We start from the raw sequence: 6,972 nt of genomic DNA on the forward strand, positions 1-6,972 counted from the left end.
TGGTTTCACATGGGGGAGTGCGAGAGAGGAACCGGGGATGTCAGAAACATCTGCTGGAGCCCGATGTAAGGTGGTGCGTGTGTTAACGTGCAAAATCCTGTGTGTGGATGCATGTTTGACGATGCTCTGACAACAGGTATGATTTAAAACAGTGGATTATACTCCATCAATGACAAAAAATAAACAGTTTCTGTGTTTATGTATCAGAGTGTGTGTGCTCAGAGGACATAATTATATTTGGGAAATGCCAACATCAGCGGTTGAGACTGGTGCCAACTTTAACAAGTATACACATTCAAACTATTTAGATGAAGGAACTTTTGGGCTTCAGTCAGATACTTTTCAGGAATCATTCTAGGAAATCTGTGTGTTATATTTTCCTCTTGGGCAGGAGTTCACATCATCAGAAACAACAGCTCAGTTAAGTTAAACTTATATACACTTTTCAATAACCTCTATTCTAAAACAGCCATGCCCTCTGTGATTGGATTATTAAATTATCCTGATCTTTTTAAAGGACATATTTTCCTTTTCCCCACACTTATCCTTTTTACTGTATCTTTTAACTTTATCTGTTGATTTATCCGTCTGCTTAATAAAAAGTATTCATTTTAGATTTTATTTCATATTTTAGCTCTGGTATATAATTAATGTCTAAGTAGCTTTATTTTATTTATATTTTGGCGCACGAGCCTCTCTGCTCCTCCTAATGAAGCTGTTTGAATTGGATTAAATCAGTCAATCACATGTATACTACCAGTCAAAAGTTTGGACACACCTTCTCATTCAATGGGTTTCATTTATTTTAATTATTTTCAACATTGTAGATTAATACTGAAGACATCAAAACTATGAAATAATATGTGTTTGCCATAATATGGATTACAACAGTAGTCAAATATCTATTGTGTACTAACCCTACCTCTGAACAACACAACTGATGGTCTCAAACACACTCAGAAGGCAAGTCATTCTACAAATGAACTCTTGACAAGGCTCATGTTAATTAGAAACCATTCCAGGAGTCCACTTCATGAAGCGGACTGAGAGAGAATACCAAGAGTGTGCAAAGCTGTCATGAAGAAAAAAGGGGGCTACTTTACAGAATCTAAAATATAAAACATATTCTGGTTTGTTTAACATTTTTTTGTTAATTAAATAATTCCATATATGTTCTTTCATAGTTTTGATGTCTTTGGTATTAATCTACAGTGTTTCAAATAATTAAAATAAATACAAACGCTTGAATGAGAAGTTGTTTCCAAACTTTTGACTGGTAGTGTATGTGCTCTTTTTACAATGCTTCCAAGAATCAGTAAGGAAAAAGTTCTCTCGGACAATTAGAGAGTTTCAAATGATGTCATACAACAATATGTATATGGTAATATACATACTTGTACTCCATATTTGGCCCTTAGCTTGGAGACTTTCAGTTAAATCACAGCTCACATAAAGCAGCAGGAAGATGGAAAACGGTGTGCCTTAATCAAGGATCTATTCAAGGATCAAAGTTAGTAAGAAAAAAGGTTTTATCTTGAAGTATTCCAGTTCAGTTTTTCTACTCAGTCTACTCTGAAAATACATTTGGCCTACAGCTTCATATCAGTGACTGTTCAACTCACTGCAGCGCTCACTAAATGGGGCTCCAGCTTTACGTAGCTTTTTATTTGCCCCTGTATCAACATCGAGAGGAAACAGAGGCCTCCCTGAACTAATTTCACTCATGAACACTCAGTCATTTGTTGGGCACCACACAGCAGGCCCGGCTGTCTAAGGCCCAAGGATTAAGCCTCAATATTTGTAAACCTCAGTTGGCTTTAGTGCGGAAATGGGGAGTGAAGAAAAATGGGAAGCCTTGGCAAACCGAAGTGTGAAAAACTATCAAATTGTCAGCCATGACAGAAACAGTTACACACACTGGCTTCTGGCTGACACAGAAACAAAACAGTGTTAAATCTATGAAACACTATAGCCTTGTTTGCATGAATGTGGGTGAGGACAAGTTTATAGGTTTTTGTGTGAAACCAAAAGCAAATATATACACACCTGATTAATTCATGTGCCATTTATGAGAAAACAAACCTTTCCAAGTAACATCTGCTCCAGCACGCTAAGACTACCACCCTACTTTGATGATTTAGTTTGTCTCTGGCATGTTTGTAATACTGTCAGAATATTATGCACTAACACTAAAACCTGTTACATGAAAGGCCAAGCCCCTTAACTTCTCCGCTGTCTCTTAACCTCTACTTCAGTGAAATATTCTCCCACAATGCACATTATCAGCCTCACAACAGGCCCATAAAGTGCTCAAAATCCCAGGACCTGACTTCCAGCTGTGACACACAACACAGAACTACTTAAGCTCTCTACTTTGACCTTTGTTTGAAAAGTCCCTTTCAGCCTGAGGCCTCGGCAGTAAATTCATAGAGCTATGAAATTAATGTGCCAGAGAGCCCATCTAGTCTTTCATTAATCACAGCGAGAGAAAGGAGGAGACAGCCGACTGAGTCATGTTCTATTTTCCATTTCTAATTTCTTCTTTTGTAACAGGACAGATTGTGCAATACTGTGATCCTCCTATCAGCATCCACTTTGTATTGAAATGGGGAAACTTTTGCAGGGGTGCAAGAACATCTGACACATCTGTGTTCAATGGAATCTGCACAGCCTTAACACTTGAACCTTCAGCACCTATAAAATGCACACATGCCCCCATACATACACACAAAGAGACACACACAGGAAGACATGATATAAAACGTTTTTTTTCTTACAGTATAAATAAATGTGGCTCTGCAAAACTATTTGATAAATAAACTGAGGTTAGCTGATGTGAAGGAAAGTGGACAGATGCACTTTGTACCTGTGAAGGTGATGTGAAGTATATCCAGCAGGGTAATTGTACAGGCAGTGAACCATAGCACTGTCAATGAGGCGTTGTGTCTGGTTGTGGGTATTAAACATCAGTAGCATGGCCTTCCACTCTATGGGATGCTCAGCACAGTGCTTTAATTACACACGTCGTGAGCGGCGAGCGCTCAGAGCAGGAAATGACAGCCAAGCAGCGCTCACTTCAAACGCTGAGGCGTAAAAGAGCATTCAATAAAAGCAGGCCTAAACTCTAAGCGGGTCCTAATGGCCTGTGGGTGATGAATCAGAGGGGAAAGGGGGTTGCATACAGGACTGCATGCATGAAAGTAGGCTTCAATTGATTCAAAAAGATAAATGACATTTGAGGAAACTGAAGTTATGGAATGTTTGCCAGCAGGAAATTAAAGTTTTTTTTCACTTGTAATAACAAATAAAAGAGGTGTGAGCTAGATTAGTTGAATTACATAATGCAGGGAAGTTGCCCTCGCCTTAAAATGCAGCAACAATTGCAACATGATAGCAAAATGATTGCACGTTACTTGGACTTAAGGTTAGAAACTTCTAACAGTGATGACTTAAAATTCAACCAATTAAAAAGAGATACTAAGTTTTTATGTACTCCAAGGTAAGACATGACTGCTGTTCAACATAACAACCTGTCCTTCAAGCAGGTTTTGAAGAGGAGCTGTTAACCAGACGACTCACACACACACACAAGGGGGGCAGGATTACACATTACTTAGGTTTTTTATGGCTGTTTCAGTGCTGACGGGAAGTGAAGACAAAAAACGTACAAATTACGAGCAAGTTATTTCTGGTCTTTAAGTGCAACAACTACCTCTGTAAACTAGTGCATGTGTATGTCTGTGATTGGCCAGGATTGGGGGTGAGTATTTCAGCCATAGTGATGCTAACATGCTTCAAAACTCAACAACCAATTTCAGTTTTGGGGTAAAATAGTTGAAAAAACTTGAGAGAAATTAGGTAGACTTTAAGGGCGTGAACAGCACACTTAAAACATTCAGAAAGGATAAGACATCCAAACATGTAAGAGTTAGACTTCCTACAAAGAATAAAAAAGTAAAGTTAAATTAAAAATATGCATCTAGAAAACAGCTTTTTAAAGGATGAATTGTCCTCTGTAACATTCCAGACAAGGAAAAGAAGTTACGGAGGTGTAAAGGACTTCAATTGATCAGTTTTTGTGTGGGAATGATGTGGGTGTGGTGGGAGATCTGAGAAACACTTGACTGGGTGGACGCTGCCTCAGTGGCCTCAGGGATTTCTACAAGTGGCACATTTAGTCTTTTTGACCCACACCTCGGCACTCATGCACAAAAACTTTCACACATATCATCTCTAGAGGAACACATGCACATTAACAAAGTCTCTTTTTCTGTGACACACAGATAACACACTGAGCTTCAACTCCAACTGCCTTCCTTCACACAATGCCTGACAACTCAACTGGAAGAGAGCTTAACCTTTGCCCCTGAGGTCAACTCATTAACACTAACACTCTGTGAGATGCAAATGATCAACTTATGAATAATAACACACAGACTTTATGGAGGATTCATGGACATCAAGCTTTGCATTTTTCTAAGTTTTAGTGATGTATGAAGATTGACAAGGTATTTCATTTTAGATTGACAACATGTAACATCAGGTCAAGTTTTGAAGGTGTTATGGTGATAATTGCAAAATGATGAGCCCTTTGACAGGAAACCATTATTTACCTGGATGGACAATAACATATTGTTACAAATGCTGTAACAAAAAATTCATTTTAGAATACTGCTGTCACTAACTCAACTAACTCTACATAAGAATGAAGCTAAACACCCTCAGTTACCATCTCTACACTCAAAGCACACCACTTGTTTTGCACAAGTTACTCTTACTACACCCACAAAACACACACAATTTATTTCTGCAAATACACCATGTGGTTTGCACCACAGTTAAATACTCTGTTTTTCATTGTTGTTTCAGAAACTACCTCGTCTATCTTAGCCCTTCTCATAAGGAGTACAGTAGCTACAGAACCTCATAATTTGAAGTGCTCTAAGAGTGCAGATAATGTAAGGTCAAAGTCAAGAGCAAGGAGGCAGGCAGACCTGACGTTTAGAGGCATGTAATTGGGCAGAGGAGTCAGAGGCAGGTGTGTAGCCATTGTTCACTTTGATGGGATTATTTGCACCTCTCAGTGCTGAAAAAACAGGTATCATCAAAAGGCAGTCATCTAAATTTACAACGGCTGGATTTAGGCTCTCCTCTCTTTCTCTCTCCATCCAGGTTGTGTAATTACAGGTGCTCTATAATTAGGGGCAGAGCCATCAGGACCAGGGTGACTCCTGTCTACTTTAAAAGGGTTTGGCAAAGTACGAGAATTCAAACTGGGGGATGGGGAGAAAGTATAGCATTCTTTTTTTTGCTATTTTTTTGTTTTAAATCAATCCCTGGGCTTAACAACAGTGGTGATAAAATTCCTGCTCTCAAATGAACCTAAGGCAAGATGCTGTTTGAGAGTTAATGTTAACAGTGTTCCTTCAAGCAAACATGGATGTTTTTTCAGGTCCCATTTTGGTAGTTTCTAAAAATATTTCTAAAATGATCTTTGTGTGTGTGTGTGTGTGTGTGTGTGTGTGTGTGTGTGTGTGTGTGTGTGTGTGTGTGTGTGTGTGTGTGTGTGTGTGTGTGTGTGTGTGTGTGTGTGTGTGTGTGTGTTTGTGTGTGACAGAGAGAGAGAGACATTAAGTGGTAAAAAGGACTACTGTAAAGTGTTCTGACCACTTGTGGAGCTCTATCTGTGACATTGCAGCTCTCCAAGCAGGCCCTTATCAGTGTACAATGAATAAAGACACTATTTAGAACTTGAGAAATAGTTAGTGGGTAACTGTGAATGGCTGGGAATAGCTGCTGCTCAGTAGTGCAGTTTGTTGTCTCTCAATCCAAAAGTTGGTGGTTAGATCCCAGCCCCTGTAATAACATGACAAAGTGTCCTTGAGCAAGACACTGAACCCTAAACTGAAGCCTGTACAGCGTGAATGTGAACGGATGTGTGCAGCATTACAACATAGTTAATACAGATGGAAACTTATTATGGCATCCTCTGCCATCAGTGTATACATGTGGGGTGAATGGGTGAACACTACATGTAGTGTCAAAGCCTAGAAAAGTACCATAAAAGTCCAGTCCAGTGTTTTCCCAGGAACATTTTCCAGATATGGAGGCAAGAGGACAATAGAAGTTTGGGCATCCACGGCTATCTATTCCTTGTGCAATAGTAGACTTTTGGTTGGTAAATCCCAGGTAAAGGCCAAGTCAACGGGTCACCAATGCCGAGGCAATAGTAGGGAAATGCTTCAGTCCATTTCTAGTAAATTATGAACACTATAGGTTACTGTAACACTGTCAAGATGCAAGTCTGGAGATTTTTTAAAGGAGCACAGTTGAGCCTTACAGTGTGCCAAAAAATTAACTTGGTTGTACAATATGTTGCTGCACTATTCTAAATACTTTTATGAATTGTCCCAATAAACATCTTCCATCCTGCTACCTGTTTCTTGAATACTAAAAGAAGGCAGTCAAAGAGGCACATCAAGCATCCTTCGTGCTTCTTGAAAACACACAACTTCCAAATGAGCAGATGAACTCATCACATCTGATGGAACATCATCTAAAGCTAGCCAAGCAGCCTTAAGTCTGTAGAGCAATCAAAATTGAAGATTCTCCCTTTCTTCTCCTTTATCTTTAAAAACCTTTACTTCCAGATGTCTTGATTTTTTTATGAACAATGACATGCCATGTCATATATGTAATTTACTGTTACTTACTGAATGTCTGTAAAGGGTCAAAGCTGTTTGAAAAAGAGGGAAAGCCCACATTTTGGTTTAAATTGTGTTTAAAATAAGTACACAGGTTTTGTTTTCTAAAAGACTGGATGTCAATAGTTGCGTTCAGATTATTTCAGAGAGAGGAAAATATAGATGCAGTTGTATAATTATCACTGTTTATAATAAACCTTTCAAATTGGGTCTTGAGGACCTTTGCTTCCATTCACGTCATACTTGAATCTCTTTTTAATGCAGTAAT

This window comes from Notolabrus celidotus, chromosome 3, assembly GCF_009762535.1.
Source record: "Notolabrus celidotus isolate fNotCel1 chromosome 3, fNotCel1.pri, whole genome shotgun sequence".
NCBI classification, from domain to species: domain Eukaryota; kingdom Metazoa; phylum Chordata; class Actinopteri; order Labriformes; family Labridae; genus Notolabrus; species Notolabrus celidotus.